This window comes from Hyperolius riggenbachi, chromosome 5 (assembly GCF_040937935.1).
Source record: "Hyperolius riggenbachi isolate aHypRig1 chromosome 5, aHypRig1.pri, whole genome shotgun sequence".
Classification (NCBI taxonomy): domain Eukaryota; kingdom Metazoa; phylum Chordata; class Amphibia; order Anura; family Hyperoliidae; genus Hyperolius; species Hyperolius riggenbachi.
In genome coordinates, this window is record NC_090650.1 from 31,417,615 (window position 1) to 31,439,221 (window position 21,607).

The following is a 21,607-nucleotide window of genomic DNA, read 5'->3' on the forward strand; positions in this document are numbered from 1 at the left end:
GGGGGTTTGTAGGTTCATGGAGGGCGGAGTGTAGGGTACCAGGACATCTGTGCCTATAGGCTCCTGTGAGGTAAATTCTGGCCTGGGTACACTGAGACTGGTAGAAAGGTACCCAGGAAATCCTGGCAGGATTCTGCAGAGAGATGTGTGAATTTAGTGATGGGAGAATAGGATGATAAATGCTGGCATAATGTCAGTATGTCTCCTGTGTCTGCTCCATCCTGTATGTACAGCGTGTCTCCTGTCTGTGATCAGAGTCTGAGGCGGCAGCAGCCACCCCTCCAGTCACCCCTCCCCTCTCCATAAGAAGGTGTCACTGCAGTGCTGATAACACAGGAGACCTGAGCTGCAGCAGACAAGCGACAAATCACATTATTCTGTGCTGCTGTCAGCACCTACCTCCTGCACTACAGGCATCCACCTACCTGGGACACCTACCTCACCTGCACTTCTGAAATCTACCTACCCGGGATACCATTACCTACCCCTCGAGCACTGCTGATATCTACCTACCAGGGGGACCTACCCCCCCAACTGCTGACATTTACCTTCCTGGGTACTTCTCCCCCTGCACGGCTGATGTCCACCTACCTGGGTTACCAAACCACCCTGCACTGCTGAAATCTACTTACCTGGGGTACCTACCCCCCTGCACTGCGGACGTCCACCTACTTGAGGTACTTGTTTGCGCTGCTGACATCTGTGGTAAATACACATACACACACTGCTGACATCCACCTACCTGGGATACATACCCTTCCCCCAACCCCTTCCTTATACTGCTGGTATCCACCTACCTGAGTTGCCTACATCTCTTCTGCACTGATGACACATACCTACCTACCTGGGGTACCTAAATCCCCAACCACACTGCCACCCCTGAATACTTAACATCCCTGTTGCACTGTTGACATCCACCTACCCAGGGTACCTGCACTCCCTCTGTACTGCTGCTATCTACCTACATGAGATAGCTACCCCCCCCCCCCTCCGCATTGCTGCCATCTACTTACCTGGGGTAGGTATACTCCCTGCACTGCTGCCCTCTACTTACCTGGGGTAGGTATACTCCCTGCACTGCTCCCCTCTACTTACCTGGGGTAGGTATACTCCCTGCACTGCTGCCCTCTACTTACCTGGGGTAGGTATACTCCCTGCACTGCTGCCATCTACTTACCTGGCATAGCTATACTCCCTGCAATGCTGCCAAGTAGGTACCTGTATAGTACTTAACACTAACTCTGCTCCCCCCCTGTTAACACACACTGCTGGCATCCAACTACACAAAATATCTACTGCTGATACCCACCACTTACCCTGCTGCTGGCCAACTACTTGGGGTAACTACATCTCTCACCCTGTACTGCCGATAACCACACCCTGCTACCACCCACGGCCCCCCTTATGTCACCCTTGCATTGCTACATGCTCGAGTTTGGCTTACCAACAACTCCCCATTGATATTGCAGCATACACAACCTGACTCTGATGCCCCCTTCTGGCCATTAGCAGTGAATCTGGAAGCTCACATCTCAGCAGGTGAGTGGGTCAGTGTGGAGTTGATGCAGGGTAATGAGAATACTGATGGGTAATGATAGACATACAGTGGGATGCGAACGTTTGGGCAACCTTGTTAATCGTCATGATTTTCCTGTATAAATCATTGGTTGTTACCATAAAAAATATCAGTTAAATATATCATATAGGAGACACACAGTGATATTTGAGAAGTGAAATTAGGTTTTTTGGATTTACAGAAAGTGCGCAATAATTGTTTAAAAAAAAAATAGGCAGGTGCATAAATTTGGGCACCCCAAAAAAGAAATTAAACATTTAGTAGATCCTCCTTTTGCAGAAATTACAGCCTCTAAACGCTTCCTGTAGGTTCCAATGAGAGTCTGGATTCTGGTTCAAGGTATTTTGGACCATTACTCTTTACAAAACATCTCTAGTTCATTCAGGTTTGATGGCTTCTGATCATGGACAGCTCTCTAACTCACACCACAGGTTTTTAATTATATTCAGGCCTAGGGACTGAGATGGCCATTACAGAGCACTGCACTTGTTCCTCTGCTGCCGTAGTGGATTTTGAGCAGTGTTTAGGGTCGTTGTCTTGTTGAAAGATCCAGCCCCGGCGCAGCTTCAGCTTTGTCACTGATTCCTGGACATTGGTCTCCAGAATTTGCTGATACTGAGTGGTATCCATGCGTCCCTCAACTTTGACAAGATTCCCAGTTCCTGCATTGGCCACACAGCCACACAGCATGATGGAACCACCACCATATTTTACTGTAGGTAGCTGGTGTTTTTCCTCCATGCATAACGCCCCTAATTATGCCCAAAAAAAATTAATTTTTTTCAGTCCACAGCACCTTATTCCAAAATGAAGCTGGCTTGTCCAAATGTGCTTTAGCATACCTCAAGTGGCTCTGTTTTTGCTGTGGGCAGAGAAAAGGCTTCCTCTGCATCACTCTCTCACACAGCATCTCCTTGTGTAAAATGCGCCGAATGGTTGAACGATGCACAGTGACTCCATCTACAGCAAGATGATGTTGTAGGTCTTTGGTGCTGGTCTGTGCGTTGACTGACTGTTCTCACCATTCGTCGCTTGTGTCTATCCAAGATTTTTCTTGGTCTGCCACTCCAAGCCTTAACTTGAACTGAGCCTGTGGTCTTCCATTTCAATATGTTCCTATCTGTGGAAACAGACAGCTGAAATCTCTGAGAGAGCTTTCTGTATCCATCCCCTAAACCATGATGGTGAACAATCTTTGTCTTCTGGTCATTTGAGGGTTGTTTTGAGACTCCCATGTTGCTACTCTTCAGAGAAAATTAAAAGAGGAGGGAAACTTACAATTGACCTCCTTAAATACTCTCTCATAATTGGATTCACCTGCGTATGTAGGTCAGGGGTCATTGAGCTCACCAAGCCAATTTGAGTTCCAATAATTAGTTCTAAAGGTTTTGGAATCAATAAAATGACAACAGTGCCCAACAGGGGAGGACTGGGACCTCTTGGTCTGGGGGAAAACACAAATTAGAGGCCCATTTCCTTGGCAACTGAGGAGTGATGGAGGCAGTGTCACATGGCCAATTCCCCTGAGATTTAAGCAGTGTCATAAGGCAGATCTCCAAGAGATTTCATGCGAAAATCTCTCGGGAATCAGTCTGCTGGTGTATGAGCAGGCAACAGATCTCTCTTTGATCAGAGTGAGATCTGTTTCTTGGTCAATCTTCACCTACAACGTCTGATGTATGGGCACCTTCAATCCCCTCTCACTGCTGTGATTTCTCTTCAGCCGTATCTCCTCTCCAACTTGCTCTTCTCTCGAGAAACTCTTTCATAACTGGGGGCAGGCTCGGACAGAGCCGCCGAACCACCGACGGTCCCATCGGTGGGCCCCGACTGCCCCTCCTCCTGGGGGCCCCTAGAAGGGGTGCGCTGGAGGGGAGAGCCGCGGGGAGGGCAGCCCGACTGTTTTTTTTTTTTTTTTTTTTATGTCCCTTAAAAAAAACTATTTTCCCCGGGGGGGGGGGGGGGGGGGGGCCTCCTATCCTCCCCCTCCCTCACCTCGGAGGGCCCCCCTCCTGTTACGAGCGGCGGTAGAGCGGCGGGTACAGCAAAGTTCCGGCGAGGTATAGCAGAAGATAGAGGTCCAGCTACCTCCCGGACTACGCTGTCTCCTCTATGCCGCTCGCACTGCTTCCTGGTTTAGTGCGCGGCAATTACAAAGGAGACAGCGACTGGGAGGAAGCTGGACCTCTATCTTCTGCTTTACCTCGCCGGAAGTTTGCTGTACCCGCCGCTCGTAACAGGAGGGGGGCCCTCCGAGGTGAGGGATGGGGAGGATAGGAGGGGGCCCCCCCGGGGAAAATAGTTTTTTTTTAAGGGAAAAAAAAAAAAAAAAAAAAAACAGTCGGGCTGCAATCCCCGCGGCTTGTAATTGGAGGGGGGACACCCAGGTGAGGGGGAGCATAGGAGTCGGGGCCCCCACTGGCTACCCACCCGGCTACCTAACTGCCCACCCGGCTATCTAACTGCCTACATTCCCACCCGGCTACCCTTCTGCCTACCCTCCCACCCGGCTACCTAACTGCCTACCCTCCCACCCGGCTACCTAACTGCCCACCCGGCTACCTAACTGCCTACCCTCCCACCCGGCTACCCTTCTGCCTACCCTCCCACCCGGCTACCTAACTGCCCACCCGGCTCCCTAACTGCCTACCCTCCCACCCGGCTACCTAACTGCCCACCCGGCTACCTAACTGCCTACCCTCCCACCCGGCTACCCTTCTGCCTACCCTCCCACCCGGCTACCTAACTGCCCACCCGGCTACCTAACTGCCTACCCTCCCACCCGGCTACCTATCTACCCACCCGGCTACCTAACTGGCTGCCCACCCGGCTACCTATCTACCCACCCAGCTACCTATCTGCCTACCCTCCCACCCGGCTACCTAACTGCCTACCCTCCCACCCGGCTACCCTTCTGACTACCCTCCCACCCGGCTACCTAACTGCCCACCCGGCTACCTAACTGCCCACCCGGCTACCTAACTGCCTACCCTCCCACCCGGCTACCTATCTACCCACCCAGCTACCTATCTGCCTACCCTCCCACCCGGCTACCTAATTGCCCACCCGGCTACCTAACTGCCTACCCTCCCACCCGGCTACCTATCTGCCCACCCGGCTACCTATCTGCCCACCTGGATACCTATCTACCCACCCAGCTACCTAACTGCCTACCCTCCCACCCGGCTACCTATCTACCCACCCAGCTACCTATCTGCCCACCCTCCCACCCGGCTACCTATCTGCCCACCCGGCTACCTATCTGCCCACCCGGCTACCTATCTGCCCACCCGGCTACCTATCTACCCACCCAGCTACCTATCTGCCTACCCTCCCACCCGGCTACCTATCTGCCCACCCGGCTACCTATCTACCCACCCAGCTACCTATCTGCCTACCCTCCCACCTGGCTACCTAACTGCCCACCCGGCTACCTAACTGCCCACCCAGCTACCTATCTGCCCACCTGGCTACCTAACTGCCTACCCTCCCACCCGGCTACCTAACTGCCCACCCAGCTACCTATCTGCCTACCCTCCCACCCGGCTACATAACTGCCTACCCGGCTACCTATCTGCCTACCATGCCATGGGCGTCCCTACATAGGGCAAAATGGGGCATGCGCACTCCCCTGGCTAGCTGCTGCCCCCCCCCCCCTAGCTACCCGGACGTGGCTGGCCCGCCCGCCCTGGGGTGGCAGCGGAGAGAGAAAAGAAGCGGCAGGCACAGCGGCGCTGCCTGCCGCATCACTTAATTCTAAAGGGGGGAGCGAGAGAGGGGGAGCCCCAAGGTGAGGGGAGGGGGAAACGTCCTCCCTTCCCCACCGCTTCTCTTCTCTCTCCGCTGCCACTGAGGACACCTATAGATCTGGCTATTTAAACTGGGGACACCTATAGACCTGTCTATCTATACTGGGGGGCCCTGTCACTACCTAAACTAGGGGCTCCTGTCACTACATACACTGGGGGGGGGGGGTCCCTGTCACTGCATACACTGGGGGGCTCCTGTCATACCTAAACTGGGGGTACCTGTCACTAACTGAATTGGGGGGGGGGGGGGGGCGCCTGTCAATACCTGAACTGGGGGCACCTGTCACTACCTGAACTGGGGGGCCCTGTCACTACCTAAACTGGGGGCTCCTGTCACTACATACCCTGGGGGGCACCTGTTACTACCTTAACTGGGGGGCACTTGTCACTACAAACACTGGGGGCTCCTGTCACTTCCTAAACTGGGGGGTATCTGTCACTAACTAAACTGGGGGGCTCCTGTCGCTACCTAAACTTGGGGGTCCTGTCACTACCTAAGCTGGGAGGCTCCTGGTGCTACCTAAACTAGGGTGCACCTGTCACTACCTAAACTATCCAGGCCAGCCCAGCATCACCACCAGCCAACCAGCCCAGAATCACTGTCAAAAAGGCCACAGCATCACCACCAACAGTCAGGCCAACATTTACTTCAACCAGCCAAGTACAGCCCAGCATCACCGCCAGGCCGGCCACAGCATCACCGCCAGGCCTTTCAGCCCACACATCATCCCCAATCCAGCCAAAAACAGTATTGCCTGGCACAGCAGCCAGTAGAGGAGATTCAGAAGCCAGGTGAGAGGTGTCTACCATATTAATGGGGCATTCTGCCTATTTATGTGAAATGCTGTTTATTTATGTGCCTCATGACTGCTGAATTTGTCTTTTTGGGGGCCTCATGGTTACTGAATTTGTCTTGTTGGGGGCCTCATGGTTACTGAATTTGTCTTGTTGGGGGCCTCATGGTTACTGAATGTCTTGTTGGGGGCCTCATGATTGCTGAATTTGTCTTGTTGGGGGCCTCATGATTGCTGAATTTGTCATGTTGGGGGCCTCATGATTGCTGAATTTGTCTTGTTAGGGGCCTCATGATTGCTGATTTTGTCTTGATGGGGGACCTCATGATTGCTGAATTTGTCTTGTTGAGGGTCACATGATTGCTAACTGCGAGACTATGGAAAAAGCTGAATCATCATCATATGAGACAATAGCTACTTTTTAAAACAGAAAATAAAACTGGGAGGTTCTAAAAAAACAAAACAAAACAAAAAAAAAAACATTTTTCAGGAGTTGGATGGATGAAATTGTTTATCTTCACAGTTTATTTTCAACTTGGATTTTCCATAATGTTCATGTATGAGTTAAAACGTTTTTATTTAGTTTAAATTGCTGTTGCCACTTTGCAATAGATAAGTGACTTTTGGGTTGCAGTTTGGGCACTCTGCCTTCAAAAGGTTCGCCACCACTGTCCTAATCTAATGTCCCACCATTCATGCAAATTTGTCTCCACCCATGACTACACCCACATTCTGGTCCATGACCACACCCAATTCTTCCATGACCGCACCACTTCTTCCCCCTCCCCCTTTTTTCTATCTGCCCACCCGGCTAGCTATCTGCCCGCCCTCTCACCCTGCTAGCTATCTAACCTATACTGGGGGCAGCTACCTATCTAACCTATACTGGAGGCACCTACCAATGTAACCTATACTGGGGGCAGCTACCTATGTAACCTGTATTGGGGGCATCTACCTTGCTAGCCTTTACTGGTGGCAACTATACTGGCTACCTATATTGGAGGCACCTACCTAACTAACCTATACTGGGGGCACCTACCTATCTAACCTATGCTGAGGGAAACTATTCTGGCTACCTATATTAGCCCACTGCCTTACTGTTACAGTTACATTACAATTACCCCCCACCCATGTGATGTCATGTCCACACCCATTTTTTTTGTCGCTGCGCGCTTTGCTTTTTGGGGGGGGGTGTTGGTAAATTATCCGCACCGGGTGTCAAACACCCTAGCTACGCCACTGGAGGGGGGCACAGCTTGGAAGGGGGGGAATTGGGCACAGAGCGGCGGGAAGGGGGGGAAGCGTCCCCCCCTCCCTCACCTAGGGCCCCCCCTTCCGCGCACCCCCCTCCTCCAGAAGTGCAGCCAGCAGCGAGCGGAGAATAGCTACAGAGATGATGCTATCTCCGCTCCGAGTCCGCATGCCGCTGCCCTGCTGGTCTCTGACTGTAGTGTGTGACGCTGTCCAATCACGCTCTCGCAGTACTTCCTGCTAGAGCGTGATTGGACAGCGTCACTATAGGAGACAGAGACCAGCAGGGCAGCAGCGGCATGCGGAGCGGAGATAGCATCATCTGAAGCTGGTAAGCTATACTCCGCTCGCTGCTGGCTGCACTTCTCGAGGAGGGGGCTGCGCGGAAGGGGGGGCCCTAGGTGAGGGAGGGGGGGAGGCTTCCCCGCTGATCTGTGCCCTCTGCCCCCCCTTCCAAGCTGGGGGGGACTTGCATTGTGTGGGGGTATCTCTGCCACCAACCTGATTGCATTGTTTGGGGGTATCTCTGCCACCAACCTGATTGCATTGTGTGGGGGTATCTGCAGCCAACCTGATTGCATTGTGTGGGGGTATCTGCAGCCAAACTGATTGCATTTTGTGGGGGTATCTGCAGCCAAACTGATTGCATTTTGTGGGGGTATCTGCCGTCAACCTGATTGCATTGTGTGGGGGTATCTGTCGTCAACCTGATTGCATCTTGTGGGGGTATCTGCCGTCAACCTGATTGCATTTTGTGGGGGTATCTGCTGCCATTTGACTACTTGATGAATTATCATGAGGCATGTAACTACTTGAATATTTTATCTACAATGTATCTGGTCGGACCTAATCTCTGTGAATAACGCCGCTACTTATTTTGTGTTTTGTATTTTTTTTTTTTAAGTCTGCCCATGACTCATCATGACCACGCCGATGTTCCAGTGCGTGGTGACACCCATTTAGTTTCGCATTTAGACATATCCCTATTGGAGACTGTCCTCAGAATTGCTCACAATCTATTCCCTACCATAAAGTCATGCAAAATTTCTAGAGTACATGTGTATGTGAGCCCAAAATGGGGGGGGGGGGGGGGGAGGGAGGAGGAGGAGAGGGGGGTGGGCCCCAGGCTGAAACTTCCTTGGTGGGCCCTTGGTGTCCCAGTCCGACCCTGACTGGGGGCACATGCCACACATCAGTTTCCGGGAGGGAATTTGCTGAGCTTGCCACTAACAGCTCTATGCTTGTACCCTTTTAAGCCTCTCCCCTGAATTTGAGAAGTGGTGTGTGCTGGTTAACACAAACAGGAACCTCCAAAATCTTCTCCCCCTATAAGTAAACAAGTCCAGCTCATGTCCAGTGAGTCCCCTCTCGACCCCCCGCCCCATCACTTAGGCCTAGTTCACATTATAAGTCGCCAGCGCTATCTCAAGCATTGAGCAATTTATTGAGTGATTTTCATAGCGCCTTTCTAAGCGCTTTCAGAGCGATTTTCACTTAGAAAAGTGTTTTTCTAAGCGCTTTTGTGGAGCAATTTGTTGTTTCACTTCCTGACACCAGTCAGGAAGTGAACTCTTTGACAAGGAAAATAATAAATACAAGGGGCTTGATTCACAAAAGAGTGCTAACTGTTAGCACGGCCGTTTTCGCACGAATTTTCGCATTGCGCGCGCTCGCGAATTTTCGCGCGAATCGATAACGATTTCACGCACAAACGAGAATTTTCGCACGAAATCGATATCGTTTTCGCGCAAAAATCGCGTTTGCACGCGAAATCGTTATCGATTTGCGCGAAAATTCGCGAGCGCGCGCAGTGCGAAAATTCACGTGAAAACGGCCATGCTAACAGTTAGCACTCTTTTGTGAATCAAGCCCATTGTATTTATTCTTAAAAACGCTCACGCAATTGCTGCACAATGTTTTGCGTTTTTCCTATACCTTCCATTAAGGCAAAATCGCCTGAAAACGGTACAGGCAGCGCTTTTCTGAGCGGATCGGAAATGAACCACTCAGATGTGAACTCTCTCATAGAGAATCATTGCACAAGCGTTTTTTACGTTGATTATGAAAATCGCCGGGGCGTTTGAAAAAATTGCAAAAACGAAGAATGGAGAGGGGCGGGGCAGGGAGCAGGCATGTACAGGGAGCAGTCCTCATGCCCACCTCTCCCCCCAAATCGACTCATAATGTGCCTGCGCAGAGTGCTCAAGGCCAGGGAACCCGATCAATGACACACGCTGGCAGGCCCAGCGCTTGCGTACTGCTGCGGACCTAGCTTTCAAGATAGAGCAGAGGGGGACAAGGTGAAATAGGGGAGAGATATGAGGACTGCCCCTGTTCATGCCTGCTCCACCCCCCCCCCCCCCCCCATTCTTATTCACCTCTGATGTACTTTAAGTAAACCAGAAACGACCATTGTAAAATATTTGATACTTACCTGGGGCTTCCTCCAGCCCCACAAGCACCGCTGAGTCCCTCACAATCCTCCCACGTGCCTCCAGTCACAATCAGTTCTGGTAACTGGCTCAGCCCTGCCAGTCGGGCTCTTCTACGCATGCACATAAGAGCCGCACATGTGCAGAAGAGACGACTGGCGTGACTGAGCCAGATTAACGGATCCCCTAGCAGAAGAACGGAGGCACTCGGGAAGACGGCGAGGAACTCAGCGGTACTTTTGGGGCTGGAGGAAGCCCCAGTTAAGTATTAAATATTTGACGATGGTCGTCTCTGCTACACTTTAAAGGTGACTAAGTGTCCACAATTTAACCAACCCCACACAGTATGTATATGCAGTGGTGCTCATCTGAGAGCATCTTTTTTCACTATTCGAGCTCGAATACTGAGCTCGAATAGTATTAGCTATCCGGGCTGTGCTATCCGAGCGCACCCGGATAGCAAGCAGATATCCGGAGATATCCTAGCTATATGAGCTCGGATAGCATCACGAGCTCGGATAGCGCCACGACAGACGTCACCTTGAGTTCTCACAAGCGAATCAGAGGGCTCCCAGCCCTCTGACTGCAGCCAATCACAGAGGGGGAGCCTGGCCAAGCCCCCCTCTATAAATACCGGACGCCATCTTGTCTCACTTGTCCTGCTTGCGACTTACTGACTAACTGTACTGAGAGACTGCTCCAGTGCTTTTTGTCTGTGTGCAAGTGGGTGCAAGTGCATTTCTATTGTTCTAAACCAAGCGTTTTTACACTCCAACACTTGATATTCAACTGTATTGCTTTGTATTGTAGATAGATTGTATTTTAGGCAGTTTAGTTTGTGTGATTACTAGGGACTAGGGAGGGAGACTGTCACTGGTGCTGCTGCAGGCCTGCAGCCAGCAGCTAGGCCCTGTGCCTAGGCAAGGCAGCCTGCCCTGCTCTGTGCTCTAGTCTCTAGTTAGTACCTTACTTGTGCTCTCACCTGTCCTACTCCTGTACTACTACTACTTCTGTGTTAGATAGATTTGTACTATTTTGTAGTTAGCAAGGCCCAGCTTTACTGCTATACCTGTCCTGCTGTATCTGCTCTCTGTAATCTAGTCACACCTGGCTGTTCTATTATTTAGCTAGATTCTTCTATTGTTTAGTTAGTAGTACTGTACTGTACTCTAGTCTGAGTATAGGGTTAGGGTTAGCGCGAAAATTTGTTATCATTTAGCGCGAAAATTCGCGATCGCGCTCAATGCGAAAATTCACGCGAAAACGGCCGTGCTAACAGTTAGCACTCTTTTGTGAATCAAGCCCTTTGTGTGCGCATTGCACATCTGCGCTGTCCGCACCCTCTCATTAGTGCTACACCCATCCTATTTTTTTCTGTTACTTCTATTGTGTATTTGCTGACTTGTACTGTACTGTAGTCTGTGTATAGGGACACCGTCAGTCAGCGTCAGCTAGGGTCTTTGTGTGCGCAGTCTCTCGTTAGCGCTACACCGATCTCTGCTGTAGAGTACACCTGTCTGTCACCTCACACACCCACCACCACCAGTCCCACCCCATTAAAGTACCCCACTTGTCCCACCCGCCTTTACATACATACGTTTTTTTTTCATTTGTATAATATTAAAAATATACAATGTCTGGCACTGGCAACCGCGGTTTAGGCAGGGGCAGCAAGGGCAGCAAGGGCATCGCCAAGAGAGGAGGTCGTGGGCGTGGCAGCCGAGCCACCGCCACCATGCGCAGTTCTGCGTCTGCACCAGTGGCTATTCCGCCATTAGCCACTGGCCGTGGACGCCTTGGCCGCCTAACAGCTGGGAGTCACGCTGCAGAGACACAGCAGCAGCAGCAGCAGCAGCAGCAGCGTGTGGCCCAGATGTTCCTCCCAACGCCAGGTCATAGCCGTCCTATTGAGGAGAAGGACGCAGACGCTGTGGTGGAACTGATGGTGGATGAGCAGGCCACCATTAGCTCTGGAACAGAGTCCTCCACCCCCGCCACCACTCCTGTTCGCAAGAGCAGCAGCAGCCGACCAGCACTGCCTGGGGAGCAGGAGGAGGAGGAGGAATGCAGTTCTCCAGCCCCAGCGGACGACTCCAGCACCCTGTCACTCAGCACCCTCTTATCCTCAAGCGCAGTGGTGTTATGGAATGCTGTTGCGGCAGAATTGGCGGAGGAAGAAATGCTGATGGGCACTTTGGGGGATGATGCTTTGGACAGTCAGACAGTGGTGACTGTCCATCCGCCCATGCATGCAGAAGGGGAGTTTGGGGGATCCCAGCAGGACATGTTTGCGGAGGGGGAGGATGATGATGATGACAGGGTGAAGGACAAAGACTGGGTGCCAGGTCCTGGGAGTGGGGATGTCATCAGCTCTGAGGAGGAGGATGCGTCTGTGGGCTTTGCTAGAAGGATCAGCATCGCAGGCATGGGCAGGATCACAAGTGGGCGTGGTATGCAGGCCACACAGCGTGCTGATCAGGAGACGAGTTCTGCCAGTGCCACCACCAGCCGCACCAAGAACACCCCCCCCCCCCCCCCCAACCACCACAGGGAGACCAGCGGCAGCAGCACCTTCCAGCCGAAGGGGCAACTTCACCTCCCCAAATTGGAATTTTTTCACCCTGCCATATTTGGAGTGCAAGTATGCCACCTGCAACCAGTGCCGCAAGCAGCTCAGCAGAGGAGCCCTCTGCATTTGGCACAACCTCTCTGGTCAACCATCTTGCAGGGAAACACTTTCACGAGCATGAGGAGTTCGTGAAGTTGAAGAAAGCTGGCAGTGGCAGACCCGCCACCACTTCAAAGCCGTCGGCAGCAGCCACCCGCCCTCCTCCACCTCCTCCAGCAGCACCAGCAGGAGTGCGTCAGCAACGCACTGCTCCTCCTCCCTCTGCAACTCCTGCTGCCGACACTGAGGCCTGTTCTGGCAGCCAGTCCTCAGTGGCCTCCTCTGCTCCCTCCACTGATTCCCGTGCCAGCAAAAGGCGTCGCCAGACCCTGCTCAGCGACACCTTCCAGGGGGTGGTCAGGGTTCTGCCTCCCAGCAGCCGTCGTGTGCGTCAGCTGAACGGCTTGCTGGCACGGGCCATGTGCTACCAACTCCTGCCTTATTCCCTTGTGCAGGAGGGGAGCGACATGCGTGCGCTCCTGATGTGTGCAGCCCCCGATTGGCCAATCCCCAGCTGACATTATTTTGTACGCACGGCCATCCCTGCACTTCACCGCTCTGTGATGGCCAATGTCGGGAGAGGGCTGGAGCACGCAGTGGGTCAACGGGTCCACGTCACCATGGACTCGTGGAGCAGCCGGTTGGGGACAGGCCGCTATCTGTCCTTCACCGCGCATTGGTTCAGCTTGGTGGAAGGGGGTGAGGAGGGGGGAGCAGCATCGGGCACTGTCAGAGCAGCAGCACCAACAACGCAGTGGGTGGTGCCACCATGCAGGGTCAGCGGAACAGCAGCAGGTTCCTCTGATCCGCTTCCATCCTCCGGCACACCAGCCCAAACCCCCCGCCTCAGCAGCAGCGTGAAGCCCCGCCACTGCCAAGCGCTGCTGGAATTGGTCAGCCTGTGGAAGACCAAACTGACGGCGAACCACGTCCTGGCCAAACTCCGAGAGCAGGAGAGGAATTGGCTGACCCCCAGAGGCCTCAGAGTCGGAGAGGTGGTGTCCGACAATGGGGCAAACCTGGTTGCTGCCATCAGCAGGGGAGACCTGACCCACATACCCTGCCTGGTGCACGTTCTGAACCTAGTAGTCCAAAAGTTCCTGCGGACCTACCAGGGGATGGACCGACTCCTTGAGGCAGCAAGGATGGTCGTGCGTCATTTCCGGCTCTCGCCTGCAGCCGTAGCGAGCCTGGAAGAGGTGCAGAAGGAGCTGCACCTGCCACAGCACCGGCTCATGATCGATGTTCCAACTCACTGGAACTCCACCCTGGCGATGTTGGAGCATCTGGTTTAACAGAGGCAGGCTGTCAGCCAGTACCTTGCACGTGCAACAGTTGCCTCCATCACTGCAACTGGGCGTGCCACCACCAACCTCCCGTCCATCATCTCCACAGAGGACTGGGGGCACATGCAGCAGGTGTGCTCAGTCCTGGCACCCTTCCTGCAGGCCACCAACATGGTCAGCAGGGACCATGCAATGGTGTGCGAGTGGGTCCCCTTGGTGTGTGTGCTGGACAGGGCCCTGTATGCATTGCTGGAAGAGGGAGCGGCAGCTTTGGACCAGCAGGAGCTGCAGGCAGCTTCACAGGCCACTTCTGAGGAGGAGGAGGGCTTGGAGTTGGGGGGAGCAGCAGAGCGCAGCTGGACTAGTGCGGGGGTGGAGAGAGAATGAGGTGGAAGAGGCAGAGGAGGACAGAACTGTCGGCTCTGGGGCTGCCGATTATGTGCCAACAGACGTGGCCAGACTCTTCCCAATGGCAGCGCACATGCTGAGGTGCCTGCGCAAGGACCCAAGGGTGATCCAGATGAAGCAGAGGGAGGACATCTGGATCTGCATGATGCTGGACCCACGTCTGAAGGGGAAGCTCAGCCAGTTCCTGCCTGCAGGAGGAGACCATGCGCAACAAATGAGGGATTTGCAGCTGTCCCTTGTTGAGAGCTTGGAGGAAGCCTTCCCTCAGACATCCACCCCCACTGTCCAGCCAGCACAGAGGTAGCAGCAGGTGCCTGCATCCACCAGCAGCAAGCGCACGCGCACCACAGACCTGCTGTCTCTGACCCAAGAGCTCTACATAAGTGTAGAGTTGCCAAGGACTAGAGAGGAGGTGCCTGCAGCAGCATCCTTCTCCAGTCACAGGCAGCGCTTGACCCGCATGGTGGCTGACTACATGGGGTCCTTCAGTGGGTTTGACAGCGTGGCCCCTGTTGATCCCATGGAATATTGGGTCAAGCACCTGCCGATCTGGAGCGAGTTTGCGCAGTACGCCCTGGAGGTGCTCTCCTGCCCCCTTCCAGCGTACTGTCAGAGCATTGCTTGAGTGCAGCCGGTGGAGTCGTCACTGAGAAGCGATCTCGTCTGTCTCACAAGTCTGTGGACAGACTGACGTTTCTCAAAATGAACCAGGCTTGGGTGGAAGGCGAATTCCTGGCCCCTGTTGTCGTCGAGAGGGGGACATGAAGTGGCGCACACACACATTACACCTGCTGCTGCTGCTGTATTTCTTCCTGCTGTCTGTGTGTTTCCACTGCCAGAGAACACATTACAAGGTGCTGCTGCCCATGCGCCACCAGCTATTACGCTCAACAATAGCTGCATTATTTTTTTTTAAATTTTTTTTAATTATTTTAGAGGTGTCCGGGTTGAAAACTGTGCTGTCCCTATTCTGTATTGGACACAATGTGGGCTTCACGACCGCTGTCTGGAACCTTATGCTGTGTATTCACATTACAAGGTGCTGCTGCCCATGCGCCACCAGCTATTACGCTCAACAATAGCTGCATTATTTAAAAAAAAAATTGTAATTATTTTAGAGGTGTCCGGGTTGAAAACTGTGCTGTCCCAATTGTGTATTGGACACAATGTGGGCTTCACGACCGCTGTCTGGAACCTCATGCTGTGTATTACGGCCCTGGAACCACCGCTAGGACCCAGGGCCTACTATGTCTCGCTGCCTGCCCTCCTGCCTGCTGCCAAATGCCAGTCTGCCACACACCTATCCTCCTCACGCTGCCTGCTGTTATATTTCCTCCTGCTGTCTGTGTCTCCTCTCCACTGCCAGGGAACACATTACAAGGTGCTGCTGCCCATGCGCCACCAGCTATTACGCTCAACAATAGCTGCATTAATTTGAAAAAAAAAAAATTGTAATTATTTTAGAGGTGTCCGGGTTGAAAACTGTGCTGTCCCAATTGTGTATTGGACACAATGTGGGCTTCACGACCGCTGTCTGGAACCTCATGCTGCTCATTTACGGCCCTGGTACCACCGCTAGGAACCAGGGTCTACTATGTCTCGCTGCCTGCCCTCCTGCCTGCTGCCAAATAACAGTCTGCCACATACTTATCCTCCTCACGCTGCCTGCTGTTATATTTCCTCCTACTGTCTGTGTGTCTCCACTGCCAGGGAACACATTACAAGGTGCTGCTGCCCATGCGCCACCAGCTATTACGCTCAACAATAGCTGCATTAATTTTTTTTTTTTAAATTGTTATTATTTTAGAGGTGTCCGGGTTGAAAACTGTGCTGTCCCAAGTGTGTATTGGACACAATGTGGGCTTCACGACCGCTGTCTGGAACCTCATGCTGTTCATTTACGGCCCTGGAACCACCGCTAGGACCCAGGGCCTACTATGTCTCGCTGCCTGCCCTCCTGCCTGCTGCCAAATGCCAGTCTGCCACACACTTATCCTCCTCACGCTGCCTGCTGTTATATTTCCTCCTGCTGTCTGTGTGTCTCGACTGCCAGGGAACACATTACAAGGTGCTGCTGCCCATGCGCCACCAGCTATTACGCTCAACAATAGCTGCATTATTTTTTATTTTTTTTTAATTGTAATTATTTTAGAGGTGTCCGGGTTGAAAACTGTGCTGTCCCAATTGTGTATTGGACACAATGTGGGCTTCACGACCGCTGTCTGGAACCTCATGCTGCTCATTTACGGCCCTGGTACCACCGCTAGGAACCAGGGTCTACTATGTCTCGCTGCCTGCCCTCCTGCCTGCTGCCAAATAACAGTCTGCCACATACTTATCCTCCTCACGCTGCCTGCTGTTATATTTCCTCCTACTGTCTGTGTGTCTCCACTGCCAGGGAACACATTACAAGGTGCTGCTGCCCATGCGCCACCAGCTATTACGCTCAACAATAGCTGCATTAATTTTTTTTTAAAAAATTGTTATTATTTTAGAGGTGTCCGGGTTGAAAACTGTGCTGTCCCAAGTGTGTATTGGACACAATGTGGGCTTCACGACCGCTGTCTGGAACCTCATGCTGTTCATTTACGGCCCTGGAACCACCGCTAGGACCCAGGGCCTACTATGTCTCGCTGCCTGCCCTCCTGCCTGCTGCCAAATGCCAGTCTGCCACACACTTATCCTCCTCACGCTGCCTGCTGTTATATTTCCTCCTGCTGTCTGTGTGTCTCGACTGCCAGGGAACACATTACAAGGTGCTGCTGCCCATGCGCCACCAGCTATTACGCTCAACAATAGCTGCATTATTTTTTATTTTTTTTTAATTGTAATTATTTTAGAGGTGTCCGGGTTGAAAACTGTGCTGTCCCAATTGTGTATTGGACACAATGTGGGCTTCACGACCGCTGTCTGGAACCTCATGCTGTGTATTACGGCCCTGGAACCACCGCTAGGACCCAGGGCCTACTATGTCTCGCTGCCTGCCCTCCTGCCTGCTGCCAAATGCCAGTCTGCCACACACTTATCCTCCTCACGCTGCCTGCTGTTATATTTCCTCCTGCTGTCTGTGTCTCCTCTCCACTGCCAGGGAACACATTACAAGGTGCTGCTGCCCATGCGCCACCAGCTATTACGCTCAACAATAGCTGCATTAATTTGAAAAAAAAAATTGTAATTATTTTAGAGGTGTCCAGGTTGAAAACTGTGCTGTCTCAATTGTGTATTGGACACAATGTGGACTTCACGACCGCTGTCTGGAACCTCATGCTGCTCATTTACGGCCCTGGTACCACCGCTAGAAACCAGGGCCTACTATGTCTCGCTGCCTGCCCTCCTGCCTGCTGCCAAATGCCAGTCTGCCACACACTTATCCTCCTCACGCTGCCTGATGTTATATTTCCTCCTGCTGTCTGTGTGTCTCCACTGCCAGGGAACACATTACAAGGTGCTGCTGCCCATGCGCCACCAGCTATTACGCTCAACAATAGCTGCATTAATTTGAAAAAAAAAGTGTTATTATTTTAGAGGTGTCCGGGTTGAAAACTGTGCTGTCCCAATTGTGTATTGGACACAATGTGGGCTTCACGACCGCTGTCTGGAATCTCATGCTGTTCATTTACAGCCCTGGAACCACCGCTAGGACCCAGGGCCTACTATGTCTCGCTGCCTGCCCTCCTGCCTGCTGCCAAATGCCAGTCTGCCACACACTTATCCTCCTCACGCTGCCTGCTGTTATATTTCCTCCTGCTGTCTGTGTCTCCTCTCCACTGCCAGGGAACACATTACAAGGTGCTGCTGCCCATGCGCCACCAGCTATTACGCTCAACAATAGCTGCATTAATTTGAAAAAAAAAAAATTGTAATTATTTTAGAGGTGTCCGGGTTGAAAACTGTGCTGTCTCAATTGTGTATTGGACACAATGTGGGCTTCACGACCGCTGTCTGGAACCTCATGCTGCTCATTTACGGCCCTGGTACCACCGCTAGGAACCAGGGCCTACTATGTCTCGCTGCCTGCCCTCCTGCCTGCTGCCAAATGCCAGTCTGCCACACACTTATCCTCCTCACGCTGCCTGCTGTTATATTTCCTCCTGCTGTCTGTGTGTCTCCACTGCCAGGGAACACATTACAAGGTGCTGCTGCCCATGCGCCACCAGCTATTACGCTCAACAATAGCTGCATTAATTTGAAAAAAAAAATTGTTATTATTTTAGAGGTGTCCGGGTTGAAAACTGTGCTGTCCCAATTGTGTATTGGACACAATGTGGGCTTCACGAGCGCTGTCTGGAACCTCATGCTGTTCATTTACGGCCCTGGAACCACCGCTAGGACCCAGGGCCTACTATGTCTCGCTGCCTGCCCTCCTGCTTGCTGCCAAATGCCAGTCTGCCACACACTTATCCTCCTCACGCTGCCTGCTGTTATATTTACTCCTGCTGTCTGTGTGTCTCCACTGCCAGGGAACACATTACAAGGTGCTGCTGCCCATGCGCCACCAGCTATTACGCTCAACAATAGCTGCATTAATTTGAAAAAAAAATAAATTGTAATTATTTTAGAGGTGTCCGGGTTGAAAACTGTGCTGTCTCAATTGTGTATTGGACACAATGTGGGCTTCACGACCGCTGTCTGGAACCTCATGCTGCTCATTTACGGCCCTGGTACCACCGCTAGGAACCAGGGCCTACTATGTCTCGCTGCCTGCCCTCCTGCCTGCTGCCAAATGCCAGTCTGCCACACACTTATACTCCTCACGCTGCCTGCTGTTATATTTCCTCCTGCTGTCTGTGTGTCTCCACTGCCAGGGAACACATTACAAGGTGCTGCTGCCCATGCGCCACCAGCTATTACGCTCAACAATAGCTGCATTAATTTTTTTTTTTTTAAATTGTTATTATTTTAGAGGTGTCCGGGTTGAAAACTGTGCTGTCCCAATTGTGTATTGGACACAATGTGGGCTTCACGACCGCTGTCTGGAACCTCATGCTGTTCATTTACGGCCCTGGAACCACCGCTAGGACCCAGGGCCTACTATGTCTCGCTGCCTGCCCTCCTGCCTGCTGCCAAATGCCAGTCTGCCACACACTTATCCTCCTCACGCTGCCTGCTGTTATATTTCCTCCTGCTGTCTGTGTGTCTCCACTGCCAGGGAACACATTACAAGGTGCTGCTGCCCATGCGCCACCAGCTATTACGCTCAACAATAGCTGCATTATTATTATTTTTTTTTAAATTGTAATTATTTTAGAGGTGTCCGGGTTGAAAACTGTGCTGTCCCAATTGTGTATTGGACACAATGTGGGCTTCACGACCGCTGTCTGGAACCTCATGCTGTGTATTACGGCCCTGGAACCACCGCTAGGACCCAGGGCCTACTATGTCTCGCTGCCTGCCCTCCTGCCTGCTGCCAAATGCCAGTCTGCCACACACTTATCCTCCTCACGCTGCCTGCTGTTATATTTCCTCCTGCTGTCTGTGTCTCCTCTCCACTGCCAGGGAACACATTACAAGGTGCTGCTGCCCATGTGCCACCAGCTATTACGCTCAACAATAGCTGCATTAATTTGAAAAAAAAAATTGTAATTATTTTAGAGGTGTCCGGGTTGAAAACTGTGCTGTCTCAATTGTGTATTGGACACAATGTGGGCTTCACGACCGCTGTCTGGAACCTCATGCTGCTCATTTACGGCCCTGGTACCACCGCTAGGAACCAGGGCCTACTATGTCTCGCTGCCTGCCCTCCTGCCTGCTGCCAAATGCCAGTCTGCCACACACTTATCCTCCTCACGCTGCCTGCTGTTATATTTCCTCCTGCTGTCTGTGTGTCTCCACTGCCAGGGAACACATTACAAGGTGCTGCTGCCCATGCGCCACCAGCTATTACGCTCAACAATAGCTGCATTAATTTGAAAAAAAAATTGTTATTATTTTAGAGGTGTCCGGGTTGAAAACTGTGCTGTCCCAATTGTGTATTGGACACAATGTGGGCTTCACGACCGCTGTCTGGAATCTCATGCTGTTCATTTACAGCCCTGGAACCACCGCTAGGACCCAGGGCCTACTATGTCTCGCTGCCTGCCCTCCTGCCTGCTGCCAAATGCCAGTCTGCCACACACTTATCCTCCTCACGCTGCCTGCTGTTATATTTCCTCCTGCTGTCTGTGTCTCCTCTCCACTGCCAGGGAACACATTACAAGGTGCTGCTGCCCATGCGCCACCAGCTATTACGCTCAACAATAGCTGCATTAATTTGAAAAAAAAAATTGTAATTATTTTAGAGGTGTCCGGGTTGAAAACTGTGCTGTCTCAATTGTGTATTGTACACAATGTGGGCTTCACGACCGCTGTCTGGAACCTCATGCTGCTCATTTACGGCCCTGGTACCACCGCTAGGAACCAGGGCCTACTATGTCTCGCTGCCTGCCCTCCTGCCTGCTGCCAAATGCCAGTCTGCCACACACTTATCCTCCTCACGCTGCCTGCTGTTATATTTCCTCCTGCTGTCTGTGTGTCTCCACTGCCAGGGAACACATTACAAGGTGCTGCTGCCCATGCGCCACCAGCTATTACGCTCAACAATAGCTGCATTAATTTGAAAAAAAAAATTGTTATTATTTTAGAGGTGTCCGGGTTGAAAACTGTGCTGTCCCAATTGTGTATTGGACACAATGTGGGCTTCACGAGCGCTGTCTGGAACCTCATGCTGTTCATTTACGGCCCTGGAACCACCGCTAGGACCCAGGGCCTACTATGTCTCGCTGCCTGCCCTCCTGCTTGCTGCCAAATGCCAGTCTGCCACACACTTATCCTCCTCACGCTGCCTGCTGTTATATTTACTCCTGCTGTCTGTGTGTCTCCACTGCCAGGGAACACATTACAAGGTGCTGCTGCCCATGCGCCACCAGCTATTACGCTCAACAATAGCTGCATTAATTTGAAAAAAAAATAAATTGTAATTATTTTAGAGGTGTCCGGGTTGAAAACTGTGCTGTCTCAATTGTGTATTGGACACAATGTGGGCTTCACGACCGCTGTCTGGAACCTCATGCTGCTCATTTACGGCCCTGGTACCACCGCTAGGAACCAGGGCCTACTATGTCTCGCTGCCTGCCCTCCTGCCTGCTGCCAAATGCCAGTCTGCCACACACTTATACTCCTCACGCTGCCTGCTGTTATATTTCCTCCTGCTGTCTGTGTGTCTCCACTGCCAGGGAACACATTACAAGGTGCTGCTGCCCATGCGCCACCAGCTATTACGCTCAACAATAGCTGCATTAATTTTTTTTTTTTTAAATTGTTATTATTTTAGAGGTGTCCGGGTTGAAAACTGTGCTGTCCCAATTGTGTATTGGACACAATGTGGGCTTCACGACCGCTGTCTGG

General features: G+C 52.2%; 1 protein-coding gene and 1 long non-coding RNA gene across 5 annotated transcripts in view; one reads left to right on the forward strand and one right to left on the reverse strand.

Annotated features, from left to right (window-relative positions):
- LOC137518088 (uncharacterized) overlaps nucleotides 1-21,607 on the reverse strand; it is a 179,886-nt gene that overhangs the window by 106,448 nt on the left and 51,831 nt on the right. The gene's annotated exons all lie outside the window — the stretch shown is intronic.
- Nucleotides 1-21,607, forward strand: part of LOC137518086 (diamine oxidase [copper-containing]-like) — a 146,713-nt gene that overhangs the window by 1,016 nt on the left and 124,090 nt on the right. The window contains exon 1 of one of the 3 annotated variants that reach the window (XM_068235384.1): nucleotides 1-677. This exon is cut by the window's left edge and continues 143 nt beyond it. The exons of 1 other annotated variant lie outside the window; for it this stretch is intronic. The gene's annotated coding sequence lies outside the window, so the exon portion shown is untranslated. Of the gene's footprint in view, nucleotides 678-1,476; nucleotides 1,540-21,607 lie in introns of those variants that run through there. One more of the 3 variants, XM_068235388.1, reaches the window with a different exon arrangement.